Source organism: Mustela putorius, unplaced genomic scaffold (genome assembly GCF_011764305.1).
Source record: "Mustela putorius furo isolate JIRA1106 unplaced genomic scaffold, ASM1176430v1.1 tig00000228_pilon_pilon_pilon, whole genome shotgun sequence".
In the NCBI taxonomy this organism is placed as follows: domain Eukaryota; kingdom Metazoa; phylum Chordata; class Mammalia; order Carnivora; family Mustelidae; genus Mustela; species Mustela putorius.
In genome coordinates, this window is record NW_025421322.1 from 3728884 (window position 1) to 3743878 (window position 14995).

The 14995-nt window shown below is 38.4% G+C and overlaps 1 non-coding gene across 1 annotated transcript; it reads right to left on the minus strand.

Moving 5' to 3' along the window:
* Positions 1 to 13477: 13477 nt before the first annotated feature.
* Positions 13478 to 13584, minus strand: LOC123391507. Its single transcript, XR_006606218.1, has one exon. It is a non-coding gene; the product is annotated as a U6 spliceosomal RNA (small nuclear RNA).
* Between the last annotated feature and the right edge of the window lie 1411 nt (positions 13585 to 14995).

Sequence of the window (14995 nt, forward strand, 5' to 3'; positions counted from 1 at the left end):
AATTAAATTACCAATCTTAATCTCCAGAAAGCCTTTCTGAGTCAAACTACCAGTACCCCCTCCCACCGCCCCCCACACACTATCGCTGACATTTAAGTTGTGAAAGAGATACCTCTCTTCCATGTGCCCATAACACACTGTGCTGGCTTTTGCATGGTGCTTATTGCACTGAACTGAAGTTCTGGTCATCCTAACCATGAGTCTACTGAAAATTAGACCTTGTGTTTACCCTCTCTATCCCTCGCAAAACAAGTATCTTGGATATAGTAAGGTTGAATGGTTTCTTTGGCCCCCCAGATTCAATCTCCATTCTTTCCCATCTGCCCTGTGCCCTAGGGGCTGACCTATAGGGCCGACATCACTGAGCTCTCAGCTCTCTGGCTTACAATTGGGTCTGAAGATAAGGAGACCCAGCAAGAGTTCATCTGAGGGAGAAAGGAGTATAAGGTTATTTATTCTCCCTGTTCCCTTCCTGTGAGCTCACCAGGGGGCCCAGCTCTCCTTTCTTCCCCTCATCCCTTTGGGCCTACAGGTAGTGATTTCTCTGCTATTTCCTGGGCTCCTCCTCTATTTGCTATGTGCCCCTAGACCTCAACCCTCCTCAAATGATCCTAATTTGAGTTTTCTACTAGAATTCTGACTGAGATACCCATAAAGAAGAGTTGTGGAAGGAAGAGGAATAATATCAGAAAATAAAGTTCTGAAGTCTTTCCTCAGTTTGAAAAGGAAGAGGGTTAGCACTTGTGCATTATCTCACTAATCCCTTAAAACTACCATGTAAGGTAGCACATCCATGTTATAGGTGAAGAAACCGAAGTTCAAAGGGGTATAAGGGAGCTCCCCCAGGCCAAATAGAATATCTACATTCTTTTTTTTTTTTCTGACAGAGAGATCACAAGTAGGCAGAGAGGCAGGCAGAGAGAGAGGGGGAAGAGACAGATGCCGGGCTCAATCCTAGGGAGACCGATGCGGGGCTCGATCCTAGGACCCCGAAATCACGACCTGAGCTGAAGGCAGAGGCCCAAACCACCAAGCCACCCAGATGCCCCAAATAACTACATTCTAACCCAGGCCTTTCTGACTCTCTTATCCCACTGTAAGTCAGTCAACAGATGTTCATTTAGTTCTTATGTATATCAGCACTATTCTAGGTGCTGGGAATTCCTCAGTGATAAAAACAAATAGACCATAATTCCTGTCCTCATGAGGTTTATATTCTAGTTAGGGAAACAGTAAAAGAAATATGTACCTAATTCATAAGATTTGGTTTTGAAAACTGGCAAGGAAGAAAAGAAAAATCGGGAAATGGGAAATAATGAAGAGGAAAGGGATGAAATTTAGATAGGGTGGGTGGTGAAGGCATCAGCAAGAAGATGACTGAGGAAGTCAGGGGAGCACCATGCAGATGGGAAGGGAAGAGAAACCTGAGGCCAAGTGAACAGTAAGTGGTAAGGCCTGGAGGCTAGTGTGCCTGGTGTGTTATATTATTAAATAAAAATAATTGTTTTTCTCCTGAATTACTCAGAAAACAAAACAAAACAAAAAAATGCCTCAAGTCTCTATTTTAATTTGTCTATGCAAAGCCAATCTGAAGATTCCAGGAAGGAAAGCATAGAGATTATCATTCAACCTGCAAATAAAAGACAGAAGCCTTTATGAACAATTGAAAGCTGTAGGAAAATTTGAGATGTACAAAAGGGTCACTCAGCTTCACTTAATTATGAAAGTAGCGTAATTTGTTTCTGCTTCCAACAATTCCAGTTGGAATTCAGATTAAGGGCACACTTTAGATCACCAGAATTCTCAACTAGGTGTTCCAAGAGAAATGTAAGAGAAATCTGATATTTGAGACCTCGTTCTTTGGAATAACAAAATTGCTTTTGTGTCACCGAATACACATACCACAATGTTTTATGAGTCGAAAAATACTAACATAAAGATTATTTCCTTGTTATACTTGTTGCTGCTTTTTATTAAAACTGGATTTATGTTACTCTTTTTTATCATTTTTATGTGTACTTGAAAAATAATACTACTTGACAACTGTTCATCTTTTCTACTATTACTGGGAAGAGTTTGGGGCAGAGACAAAGCTCTGATCAAATATATTACATTATGTAACTTTCTATTTGCAAGGAAACTTGGAAATATTTCCTTTCAAGAGGCAACTTAACAAAACATTTTCCCTTGATAATGTTTCTCTTTTCTAACCTAATTTTATAGTGAGCTGGAGCTAGCATGTTACAGTTGAATTCAACTACTATTCTTTTTTATCATAGCAATCTTAAACTTTTATTTCACTTACTTGTTTCTCTGACAGAACCATAAGTCTCTTGGGATTTAGGACAGTATCTTATTAGCATATGTAGTCTCAAAAGTCTGGCATATCCAGTAACTACAAGAAACACCTTCAACTGAATTTTTTTTTTAATTTTTATTTATTTATTTGACAGACAGAGATCACAAGTAGGCAGAGAGGCAGGCAGAGAGAGAGAGGAGCAAGCAGGCTCCCTGCTGAGCAAAGAGCCCGATGTGGGGCTTGATCCCAGGACCCTGGGATCATGACCTGAGCTGAAGGCAGAGGCTTAACCCACTGAGCCACCCAGGCACCCCTCAACTGAATTTTAAAACAAGAAGCCAAGAGGTAGGTGTTTCTAGGTTTGATCAATTCTTTCATTTACTTCCGTTTCCTGCTCTGCTATGCATAGCAGGCTCTCACCCTCCCCTCAAATGATGGCTGCCAAATTCCAAGCATCACATGAAGACATGACAATGCCCAGTAACAGAGGAGGGTTATTTCTTTCTGAATACCATTTTTCAAGATGGTGGAAAAAAACATTCTAGAACCCTCTCTGGAGATGTCCCTTCATGTCCTTTTGGTCAGAATTGTGTCACAAAACCACTGCTGGCAAAGGAAATGGGACCATGAAAATCTATTCAGAATAACGGTGATTCACCCCATGAAGCTGGGCTTGTAGCTGAGATAAGGAATGGACTTCCCTGAAGTTTATGGCAAGGGAGAAGAACAAAATTGGGATTCTCTTATTGAGGGAAAAAAGAGAGGAACTGTTAGTAGGCAATAGCCTACAATTTATGCTTATGTTTATAAGTTCCTAGAACATTATAGTCACTGAATAAATGTTTGTTGAATGAATGAATGGCTTTCCATACAACAAAAACATCAGAAATTTTAAGAGACATAGGTAATTGATAAACTACTTATTAAGTGAAAGTTAAGTAGGCCATTTGTCATTTTATTTCCTCTCAGCTCTAAATTCATCCTTCATTAGATGCTCTGTTAAAATGGAACTAGGTTCTTTAAATCTTTTTCTTTTTTTTTAAGATTCCATTTTTTTTATTTTAATTAATTTTTTAAAATTTCTTTATTTTTTATTCACGTACAATGTATTATTAGCCCCAGGGGTACAGGTCTGTGAATCATTCAGCTTACACACTTCACAGCACTCACCATGGCACATACTCTCCCCAAAGTCCATAACCCAACCACCCTTCAAATCTTTTTCTTTATCAGAGAGAATAATGTTAAGCTCTGTCAATAGAGAGCCATGGAGACACATTGCAAAAGAGTGTTCTTCTCTGATTTGTATGTTTTCCGTTGGCAGATTCCAGCCCTGGGAACTGCTTCTCAGCATCCTGAAAGATGCAAGGCTTCTCCGTAGTGAGCTCCTGCAGGGCAAGGCAGATACAGCACTCAGTGGTCCCCACCCAAACTTGCTTCTCCCTGGAGCAGTTTCGGTGCAGAGTGCTTCCAGTGAGAAACCTCACCATGAGAAGTTTTCCCGAGCGACCTAAGAGAAAGGTTTCTGGAAAGTTCTAGAGGGCAGATTTCCAGCAAGTTCCACCAGCATGGCACCACAGCAACTTCTCTGCTGTTCAGTGAGACAAAATTGTGTCCTCTCCAACAATGTGTATATCTCAAGCCCTGGGGACTTCTTTTTGGGGACTGTGTTTTAGTCTCAGAGGGATTAGTCCTGATTTCTACTATTCCTACATTCTTTAGAGTTCTCTTTGTCTCTTACTAGCCAATCCCTTGCTACTCCAAACCCCCATTACAGTTAATAATTTTTCATATTAAACTTTCTCTATTCAAGTAACCATGTGGTTTCTGTCTCTTGTGGCTTCTGTATCAGACTGTACCTTAACCCATACAGAGAATGATAGCAAAGAATTTCAGGCCCAACTGTAAACTCAGGAAAAGAAATTATAAATATCAGATTGATTCTATTTTCAACTCAATACATAATTATCTGCACCAACAGTTCTGAAACTTTTTGGTCTTGGGACCACTTTGCAATCTTAAAAACTATGGAGAAACTTGAAGAACTTTTGTTTATGTGGGTTATACCTATCTATATTAAGAAACTAAAACTCAGAAACTTTTTTTTAAGATTTTATTTATTTATTTGACAGAGAGAGATCACAAGTAGGCAGAGAGGCAGGCAGAGAGAGAGAGAGGAGGAAGCAGACTCCCTGCCGAGCAGAGAGCCCGATGCCGGCGGGACAAGAGAGAGAGAGAGAGAGAGAGAGGAGGAAGCAGACTCCCTGCCCGATGCGGGACTTGATCCCAGGACCCTGAGATCATGACCTGAGCCAAAGGCAGCGGCTTAACCCACTGAGCCACCCAGGCGCCCTAAAACTCAGAAACTTTTAAAGCACAAGAGTATACAAGTACACTTTCCATTAGCCATCAGAGGAATGACATCATCACATGTCATATAGTGTCTGGAAAATTCTCCCATACACTCATGACAGGATAAGGTGAAAGGGCAAAAAAATTTTAGTATTGTTTTTTAAATAGTTTTGATTTTGTAGACCCCTGAAATAGTGTTCAGTATCCCCAGAAGTACCCAGATCACACTTTGGGAATCCACTGATTTACATTAACTACATGTTAACGCAATACCTAGGATCTATGGGGGAAGAGCTATGGAAGATACGGTCCTTGCTAAGAATAGAGTTTACTGGGGCGCCTGGGTGGCTCAGTGGGTTAAGCCTCTGCCTTCAGCTCAGGTCATGATCCCAGGGTCCTGGGATCGAGCCCCGCATCGGGCTCTCTGCTCCGCGGTGGGCCTGCTTCCTCCCTCTCTCTCTCTGCTTGCCTCTTGGCCTACTTGTGATCTCTCTCTCTCTGTGTCAAATAAATAAATAAAACCTTTAAAAATTTTTTAAAAAAAGAATACAGTTTACTTGATAATATAAAGTATATATTTGATTTAAACCTTATATGATATGATCAATAAATTCTGTCATTCATAAATAAATTCTGTCGTTCAGAAAAGTGCTGTAGTTCAAATTATTATGGTCTAGAGCTCAGCCAAACAATAATGCCTTCCATTTACAAAATCCACCCTCCTTATAACATGTTTCTGTTATACACAAAGATAAGCTCTAGAATAAGCTGAAGATATCTCAGATCTTCACAGCCATGATTGGTTAAGACACTGAACATGGGGACAGAACTAAGGAAAAAAAGAGCCAATGCTAAGAACCTTGGCAACCTCCATCAGTTAGAGTCTTTGCATGACTGGACTTCGTTATGTTTATATCTGGAACTTAAGTTCTAGAAACAGTTCTGTTCCATGTGTTCATAATTTATATTATATATATATATATTATATATACACACACACACATACATAGATATATATGTATTATATATCTATATAAGGTGAAAGGGATAAGGTGAAAGGGCAAAAAAATTTTAGTATTGTTTTTTAAATAGTTTTGATTTTGTAGACCCCTGAAATAGTGTTCAGTATCCCCAGAAGTACCCAGATCACACTTTGGGAATCCACTGATTTACATTAACTATATATATATATATATATATATAACTATATATATATATATATATATATAATATACCTGCCTGTGGTCTACACCTGCCTATGGTCTCTGAGTACTTTCTAAAGTGGTCTTGATTGAACCAAGCAGAAAGATGGTGTGCTTACTTCCAGGTCAGGAAAGCTAAGAAAACAAGAATGGCCCCCAACATGTAGAGGTGACAGCAGTTAACACTACTGGGAAACTGGACAATGAGACCTAGGGCAACAGGATAAAAAGGGGAGATAGATAAAAAGGGGACATCCTTAAGCCAGTCTTGGCGTGTGACACAGTCAAATCCAACTCTCATGGAAATGCTGAGGAAAGAAATATATGGCATATTCACACAGCACAACTTCCTAAAAATCTTTACCCATCGTTCTCCCTTTCTCCCAAGTCCTCATGACAGCCATCCATTTTGCTTCTCGCTTGTTCACCAAACTCCTACAGTGCTTCTCTCCCTCCCTCTTTCTCTCCCTCTCTGGGCATGCTCACACTTCCTCTCCCTCTCTCCTGCAGTTTACCTCCCTTTGCTATTACTTCAGGCCTTTTCGTAGGGAGAATAATCTGACCTCCTTCTCTTCAGTCCTGTAGCTGTTCTAGCTCTACTTAGCTTTGTCAGCACAACATAGTTCTAGGAGACAAGAAATGAAGGATTTTTCCTTAAAAGGGCAGGGGAAGCAAAAGAGAAAAAGACTGCGAATACTCAAACATGAATATTTTTGTTCCTATCAAACATTCTTTCAATCAACTTTTTTTTGCTGTTGTTAAGTTGCCAGGCACAGACAATGAGGTATGACCTCTTACCCTGAAACTATGGGATTTTCCTATTACAAGCTTCCCCATACTCCTTTTTTTGGATTCTTTTCCAAAGGGAATGATTACTTTACAAAAGGTAATTTTTTGCATAATGAGCTGATTACTTTACAAAAATTAGCCATGGAAAACCTTTACATGGTTAATTTCCCTCAAGCATTTAAACTATGATTTAAATTTCAGTCTTCACTGAGAAAGAAGGTAAGATGACTGTGGTTTCTACAATTTCTCTTGAAACAAAGAGTCAAAGTCACTAGAAAAAGTTACGTTAAAGGCACCTAATTGCTAAGTCACCATTGACAAAGGACTATTAGATTACCACTTTATATTTAGCCACAGATGAAGGAGAGGGAGAGAAATAGAGAAGATTCTAGACACCACAGGCTTATGCCTAGTAAACTGAAATTATTTTTTTAAATGTGAATCAAGAGTAGTAAGAGCATTGAAAATATAAATAAACATAACATTAATTTTTATCCACATTAGTTATCTATTGCTGCATAACAAATTGCTCCCCAAAATACCAACTTAAAACAACACACATTTATTATCTCTTAGTTCCTGTAAGTCAGGAATTTTGGTGCAACTTAGTAGGGCCCTCCAGCTCAGGGTCTCTCAAAAGACTGTGGCAAAGGTATTGGTCAAGGGTGGTCACCTCTAGATCTAATCTATAAATTTAATGTAATCCCAATTTGTTAAATATCTCAAAAAAACCTTTTAATAGGATTTAAAAAGCAAACTGTCAAGTTCCAATCGAAGAGAAAGTACATAAAAGCACCCATACGTTTTTGAAAGAAAGAACAATATAGAGATTTGCCTGTCAGATGGCAAAACACATCATAAAATTGTGGTAAGTACTTAACATGAAAAGAGGCTCCAACATCACTAACCAATCATCAGTAAAATGCAAATCAAAACCACAGTGAGATAATCACCTCACACCAGGCCACATGGCTAGTAACAAAAAGACAAGAAATAACAGGCGTTGGTGAGGATAGGGAGAAAAGGGATCCCTTGTACACTGTTGTTGAGAAGGTAAATCGGAGCAGCCACTGCGAAGATAGCATAGAGATTCCTTAAAATATTAAAAAAAACAGAACTGCCATATGATCCAGCAATTCTACTTTTGCATAGTTCACTGAAGAAAATGAACACACCTTCTTGAAAGGGTATATGCACCCCCATGTTCACTGCAACATTATTTATAATAGCCCAGATGTGGAAAAACCTAGGTGTCCACAGTGGATGAAGGGATAAAGAAAATGTGGTATAAATACAATAGAATATTATTCAGCCATTAAAAAAATGAAATCTTGCCATTTTCAACAACATGAACAGATCTTGACAGCTCTGTGCTAAGTGAAATAAGTCAGTCAGAAAGACAAACACCACACTGTATGACTTCGCTTACATGTGGAATCGAAAACAAAACAAAACAAAAAGCAAGCTGGTACATACAGAGAACAGATTGCTGGCTGCCAGAAGAAGGGGGGGGGAAGGGGATCACCGTATACAAACTTCCAGTTATAAAATAAATAAGTCATGAGGTTGTACAGTGCAGCATGGTGACAAGAGTTAATAATACTAAATTGCATATTTGAAAGTTGCTGAGGAAAAACTGCAAAAGTTCTCATTGCAAGAAAGGCATTTTGTTGGCACGCCTGGGTGGCTCAGTGGGTTAAGCCTCTGCCTTCAGCTCAGGTCATGATCTCAGGGTCCTAGGATTGAGCACCACATTGGGCTCTCTGCTCAGCAGGGACCCTGATTCCCCCTCTCTCTCTGCTTACTTGTGATCTCTCTCTCTGTCAAATAAATAAAACCTTTAAAAATAAATAAATAAAAAGAAAGGCATTTTGTAATTACGTGTGTGAGATAAGCTAGACTTACTGCAGTGATCATTTCACAATACATAACAATATTGCATCATTATGTTGTATACCTGAAGCTAATATGTCGATTATACCGCAACAAAAGAATTATGGTAATTCAAACAGTGTAGTGTTAATTCAGACATGGAAAAATTAATGTATGTAATGAATAACGAGCCTAAAACAGAGCCATTTTTATGTAGAAATGTTGTTCATGATAAAACGACATTTTACCTCTCAAGGGAAAGAATGAGTGACTCAATAAACAGTATTGAGACAACTGATGACTTGAAAGAAAAGCAGGAAATAAATATATACATACATATGTACATATCATTACATCTCTCTTTATATCCCTCTGTATCAGGCTTCTTTATATTGCAAGCAACTGAAGTCCCAGCCCAAACTGCCTTACTCAACAAAGGGCTCATTTAACTCAATGCTCACATGAAAGACACTGAGGGTTTTTGTTTATTTGTTTTTCAATTTCTTTTTCTGTCTCTGGGTTCTGACTTCTGTAACATTACCTTTGTCCTGAGGCTAAATAGCTGCCAAAGTTCCCCTCTTCGAATCTACACACCAGGCTGCCCAGAAGGAGGAAAAGTACTATCTGTTGGTATCCCCCATCGAAGAGGGAGAAATCTCCTTTCCCAGAACACTTTTGCAACTTCCCTTCTCGTCACATTGGCTCAAGCTCTCAGGTTGACCACTCCTTATATGCGATGGTTTGGCTTGTGCTGAAACAAACGATTGGCTTATCTTACTAAATCAGTGAGGAAAACCGGACAGAAATTCCCTGTTTTGGTCTAAAATAGCAGGGCCCTTTCTTAGAGGTAGCAATCTATCAATTTCCACTATGACTGCCCCAAACGAAAAGATAATGCCAATTGCACAAAAGAGGGAAAAGAGAAATAGCTCAACATTCACTATGATAATACATCAGAATAAATTCCAGATGCACTAGAGAGCCAAGTGGTTAAAAATAGACAAATGGGATTCTCCACCCTTAAAGAAGTAAAGCAGAATTCCTCACACCTTGAGTGTGGGCTATACATAGTGGCTTCCTTCCAGAGAGTACAGTATGAAAGGGGGGGAAACAGTTACTTTTCAATAGAGAAGCAAAACCTCAGCCAGGTGATCAAGGTCAACATCAAGAATAACAGGTCATGGGATGCCTGGGTGGCTCAGTGGGTTAAAGCCTCTGCCTTCGGCTCAGGTCATGATCCCAGGGTCCTGGGATCGAGCCCCACAAAGGACTCTGCTGAGCAGGGAGCCTACTTCCCCCTCTCTCTCTGCCTCCCTCTCAGCCTACTTGTGATCTCTCTCTCTCTGTCAAATAAATAAATAAAATCTTTTTTAAAAAAGATTTGAAGGGGTACATGCACCCCAATATTTATAGCAACATTATCAACAATAGCCAAAATATGGAGAAAGCCCAAATGTCCATCAACTGATAAATAGATAAAGATGTTGAATGGAATATTACTCAGCTATCAAAAATAATGAAATCCTGACATTTGCATCGGCATGGATGGAGCTGTATTATGCTAAGTGAAATAAGTCAGTCAGAGAAAGACAAATATCACTCATTTGTGGAATTTAAGAAGGAAAACAGACAAACATATTGGAAGGGGAGAAAAAAAGAGACAGGGAAACAAACCATAAGAGACTCTTAATATTAAATAGAGAACAAATTGAGGAGTGAGGGAGGGAGGTGGGTGGGGGATGGGCTGGATGGGGGGATGGGTATTAAGGAGGGCACTTGTTGTGATGAGCACTGGATGAGGTTCGTAAGTGACGAATCTCTGAATTCTACTCCAGAAACCAATATGGCACTGTATGTTAACTAAGTAAAATTAAAATTTAACAAAAATTATTTTTATAATCACAAGCTAGAAGATCTGATAGGAAAAATGCAAAACTCAGAAAGCAGAAAGAAAAAGCTGACCAGATTTGACTACATAAGAATTGAAAACATTCATAAGAAGAAAGATAATAACCCAAGTGAGAAGATAACCTAACAGAATGAAACAAAATTATCTTCATATGTATGAGTTGAGGAGTTAATATCTAGAATACAATGAGATACAAAGAAACTAATTAGGATAAGACAATCTAAACACATGGGCAAAACATCTAAATTTGCAAAATCACAGAAGAAATGCAAATGGTTAGTAAACATGAATAGATGCTCAACTCTACCAATAAGCAGGACCATGCAGATAAAGCAGTTGTGTTTGTAAGTCATCCATTTGGGAAAGGAAAGGGAATGGAGGGGGAAGTAGAAGGAGGAAGGAAGAACAGCAGTAGAGAGACGGTATGATGGACCTTGAGAACAACTTCTCTTTATCAAATGTGTGAGATTAAAACATGTACATCTGGGGCACCTGGGTGGCTCAGTGGGTTAAGCCCCCACCTTCAGCTTCCGCCTTCAGCTCGGGTCATGATCTCAGGGCCCCATGTTGAGCTCTCTGCTCAGCGGGGAGCCTGCTTCCCCCTCTCCCTCTGCCTGCCTCTCTGCCTACTGGAGATCTCTCTCTCTGTCAAATAAATAAATAAAATATATTTTTTTTAAATGTACATCTGCTTCAAGACTTCAGGAAACCAATGAAAGACAAGCTGTAAACTGTGGGGCAAAGCTTCATACAGAACTTAGTGAGGTAGAAGGAAAACAATCACCACCTTTGTTTAGGGAAACATCTTGATAAGCTTCTTTGGGCTGAAAAGGTGGTACCCCAAGACTTGCTCTATAAGAGGCAATATGTAAACAGAGAGAGTTGGAATCAGATTTGGAAATGTATATAAGTTCCAAATGTCCCTGGACTCCAAGGAAAGACTTAGAGGAGCACTAAAACAAAACAATTAGATTTGACCACCATGCCATTGATGTATATTCAGGGAGACACTAAATGGTGTTACAGTTAGGCATATTTTAAAAACTTGTGTAGAATTTCATCTTTCCTTAAAACCTAAGATCTGGTAATTAGTAGCTAGTTAATATCAATTCTAACTTTGTGGGGTGATTATTTTTGCAGGAAAAATACAGCTGTGGAAAAGTTTAGGCTGTAAGCCTTAGTTGTCCACAGCTGGAGGAAACCTCGTTTTTGGCACACAGCCATGTCCAACCTCAACCACTTACCTGAGGGCACCAAATTCTAGGCATAGTGCCTAGAAGGAAACAAACAGCCTCATATGTTTTAATTTATAAAGTCATGGCAAGCATCAGATATATGGATATGATGGATATGGTTCATTTAAATTTACTCCATAAATACAAGAATATTAGCAAGAGAGGATACCCCTTCAAGTTTCAAGAGGCAATGTTAGTATTACTAAAAGAAAGTGCTAATGTTTTATAACAGGAATTCACAAATCCAAGCAATCATGTAGGTTGAAAATATAAACAGATTTAAGAAAGATTTGAGTACTCTTATGGTTATAGTTATCTCTGGAATCATTACAGACTATGGATACATCATAAGTTTTTTTTTTTCTTTAAGGAGAAAGAAATTTCAGGCATACTCTAAATATTTTGAAAGTGGAAATATTTTGAAATGGAAATAATCACTTTTTCCCTCAAAGCTCCCATTTTATTGTTAAAAGCTTCTCCACGGTCAGTATCATCACCCTTATCACCACCACAATCATCATCAACAGAAACTGGACACTTTATGTTGAAAGTTTTACAAGAATTTTCTTATTTTTAAGGGTCAGATCTTATAAAATGCAAATGCCTCCATTTACTATTACTAGTTAACACAATAGCAGTGATCAGAAAGCCAGATTCCCTAGGAATAGAAACCAGAATATAAAATCTGGTAGTTAAAGGGAAGGTTGCACAGAAGGTTGAAAACAAAGACTAATTTTCCTTCCTTCACAATTTTGTTGAGGATGAGAACTAGATGTACTTATAAAGTCGAGACAATTCCAAGGTGTTTGTTATGCTGTATTTTTAATTGGCTCCTTTTTATAAAATGTTTCAGGGATAGTCATCAGAGAATCTATTGAATACCAACAGAGTACAGGGTTATGATTAAATATTTTTTACTTAGAAAAGCATAATCTTCGATCAGAAAAGTCTGGGAAATAAACAGTATTATAGTAGGATTTTTTTAAAGTAGTATCAATAGGTATACATCTAAAATACAATTATTTTGAATATTTTGATTAGGCTTTTCATTAAATCTTGCAATTTTCAAGTAACATTATACTGTAAGCATTTTCCATGTTATTAAACAGTCTTTGTAATTGTCATTGTAATTGCTACACTGGGTTTTACAATAATTTACATGTTCCATTTAAAAAATTTAGGTGGTATCCAGTTTTTCACAATTATATATAAAGTCACAATGCACATTTTAAACAATTTATGATGAATTTTATTTTTTTAATTTAAATTCCATTAATTAACATGTGGTGTATTATTATTTTCAGAGATAGAGGTCGGTGATTCGTCAGTCTTATATAATACCCAGTGCTCATTACATCAAGTGCCCTCCTTAATATCCATCACCCAGCAACCTCATCCCCTATCCCTATTCTTTCCCCTCCAGCAACCCTCAGTTTCTTTTTTATGATTAAGAGTCTTTTATGGGAGATGCCTTGGGGGCTCAGTCGGTTAAGCCTCTGCCTTGGTTCAGGTCATGATCCCAGATTCCTGGGATCAAGTTCCACATTGGATTCCTTGTTCAGCAGAGAGCCTGCTTCTCCCTCTGCCTGCTGCTCTCACTGCTTGTGCTCTCTCTCTCAAAAAAAAAAAAAAAAAAAGAAAAAAAGAAAAAGAATCTCTTATGGTTTATCTCCCTCTCTGATATAATCTTGTGTTATTTTTCCCTCCTTCCCCCATAAGCCTCTGTTTTTCCCTCAAATTCCACACATGAGTGAGATCATATGGTAATTATCTTTTGCTGATTGACTTATTTAGCTTATACAGCGCATATTTTTTTTTTTTTAATGTGGAACTCTTCACGAATCTGCATGTCACCCTTGGGTAGGGGCCATGCTAATCTTCTCTGTATCATTGCAATTTTAGTATATGTGCTGTCAGTTTGAGCACAATGTTACAATGCACATATTTATATAGAATTTGTTTTTGTGTTTTAGAACTATTTTTGAGACACTGTCCACAGACGAAATTAATAGGACAAGAAGCATGAGCAGTTTAAGGCTTTTGGCATATTACTGTCAAAAGACTGCTTTCAAAAAAAGACATTTTCATATACTCATTTGGAAATATAAATTATTAAAGACTTTTTGGAGAGTAACTTTATAGTATCTTTTGAAATAAAAATGCATGTATGCAATCCCACTTCTAGGAATCTTTCCAATAAAAATAGTTACTCATATATTCAAACACGGATGTACAGGGTTTCATTTTAGCATTGTTTAAATTAGGAAGAAAATTGGAAATAACCTAAAAGAAAAGGGCAAATGAATTGTGTTATGGCTATATTTTGGCAAATATAAAGTTGCTAAGAATTAAATGGTTCTACATTTATTGACACAGAAAGATCTCTTAGAGAGTTACGTGGAGAACAAAAGCTGATGGATAAACAATCAGACTGACATCATTTATAAAAAAAAATATATGTCTAAAGATTCATTCAAAAATCAAAAGGGATTGATGGTTATATGACATTATGAATTTGTTGAATACCACTCAACTTTTAAAAACATTTAAAAGTGGCTAAGATGGGGTCAGCCGGGTGGCTCAGTTGGTTAAGCATCTGGCTCTTGATTTCGGTTCAGGTCATGATCTCAGGGCCATGGAGTCAAGCCCCGCACCCGGCTCCGTACTCAGCATGGAGTCTGCTTGTCCTTCTCTCTCTGTTCCTCCCTGATGCCCTCTCTCTCTCTTTCAAATAAATAAATAAAATCTTTTAAAAATGACTAAAATGGTAAATTGTATGTTATGTGCATTTTACCCCACTTAAAAAAAAAATCAGTAGGGATCATATACCTGTGGCTAAGACTATTAGTGTCCCACTAAATCCATTCTCACCTTCTAACACAGTGAGAGAGTGCCAAATCCAGCTAGACACATTTCCCAGCCTCCCTTGCAGTTACAATTGACCATGTGGCTAAATTCCGGCCAATAAGGTATAAGCAGAAGTGTTTGTGGCCCTTCCTGAGAATCTTCCTTAAGAAACCACTAATACATTTTGTTGGCTAATTGTCAAGAGCTTAAAAAGAAATTATTTATTTTCATGGATCTGTGGGGCAGGTGGGACAGCTGTGCCTTTCCTTCATTTTTCCTTGGCCTGTGATGAAAGAGTGGCAGGTGACTAGGGGAAGATCTTCCCCTGTCAGCAACAGGGGTACAGCAGGGCCAGCAGAACTGTGGAAGTAGGTGAGGCCTGGGCTTGAGATTTAAACACTGTTTCTTCCACCTGCAGCCACTGACCAAGTCTTATGGCCAAGCCTAAAGCCAAGAGAAAAGGAAGTATACCCTGTCCATGATGCCATGG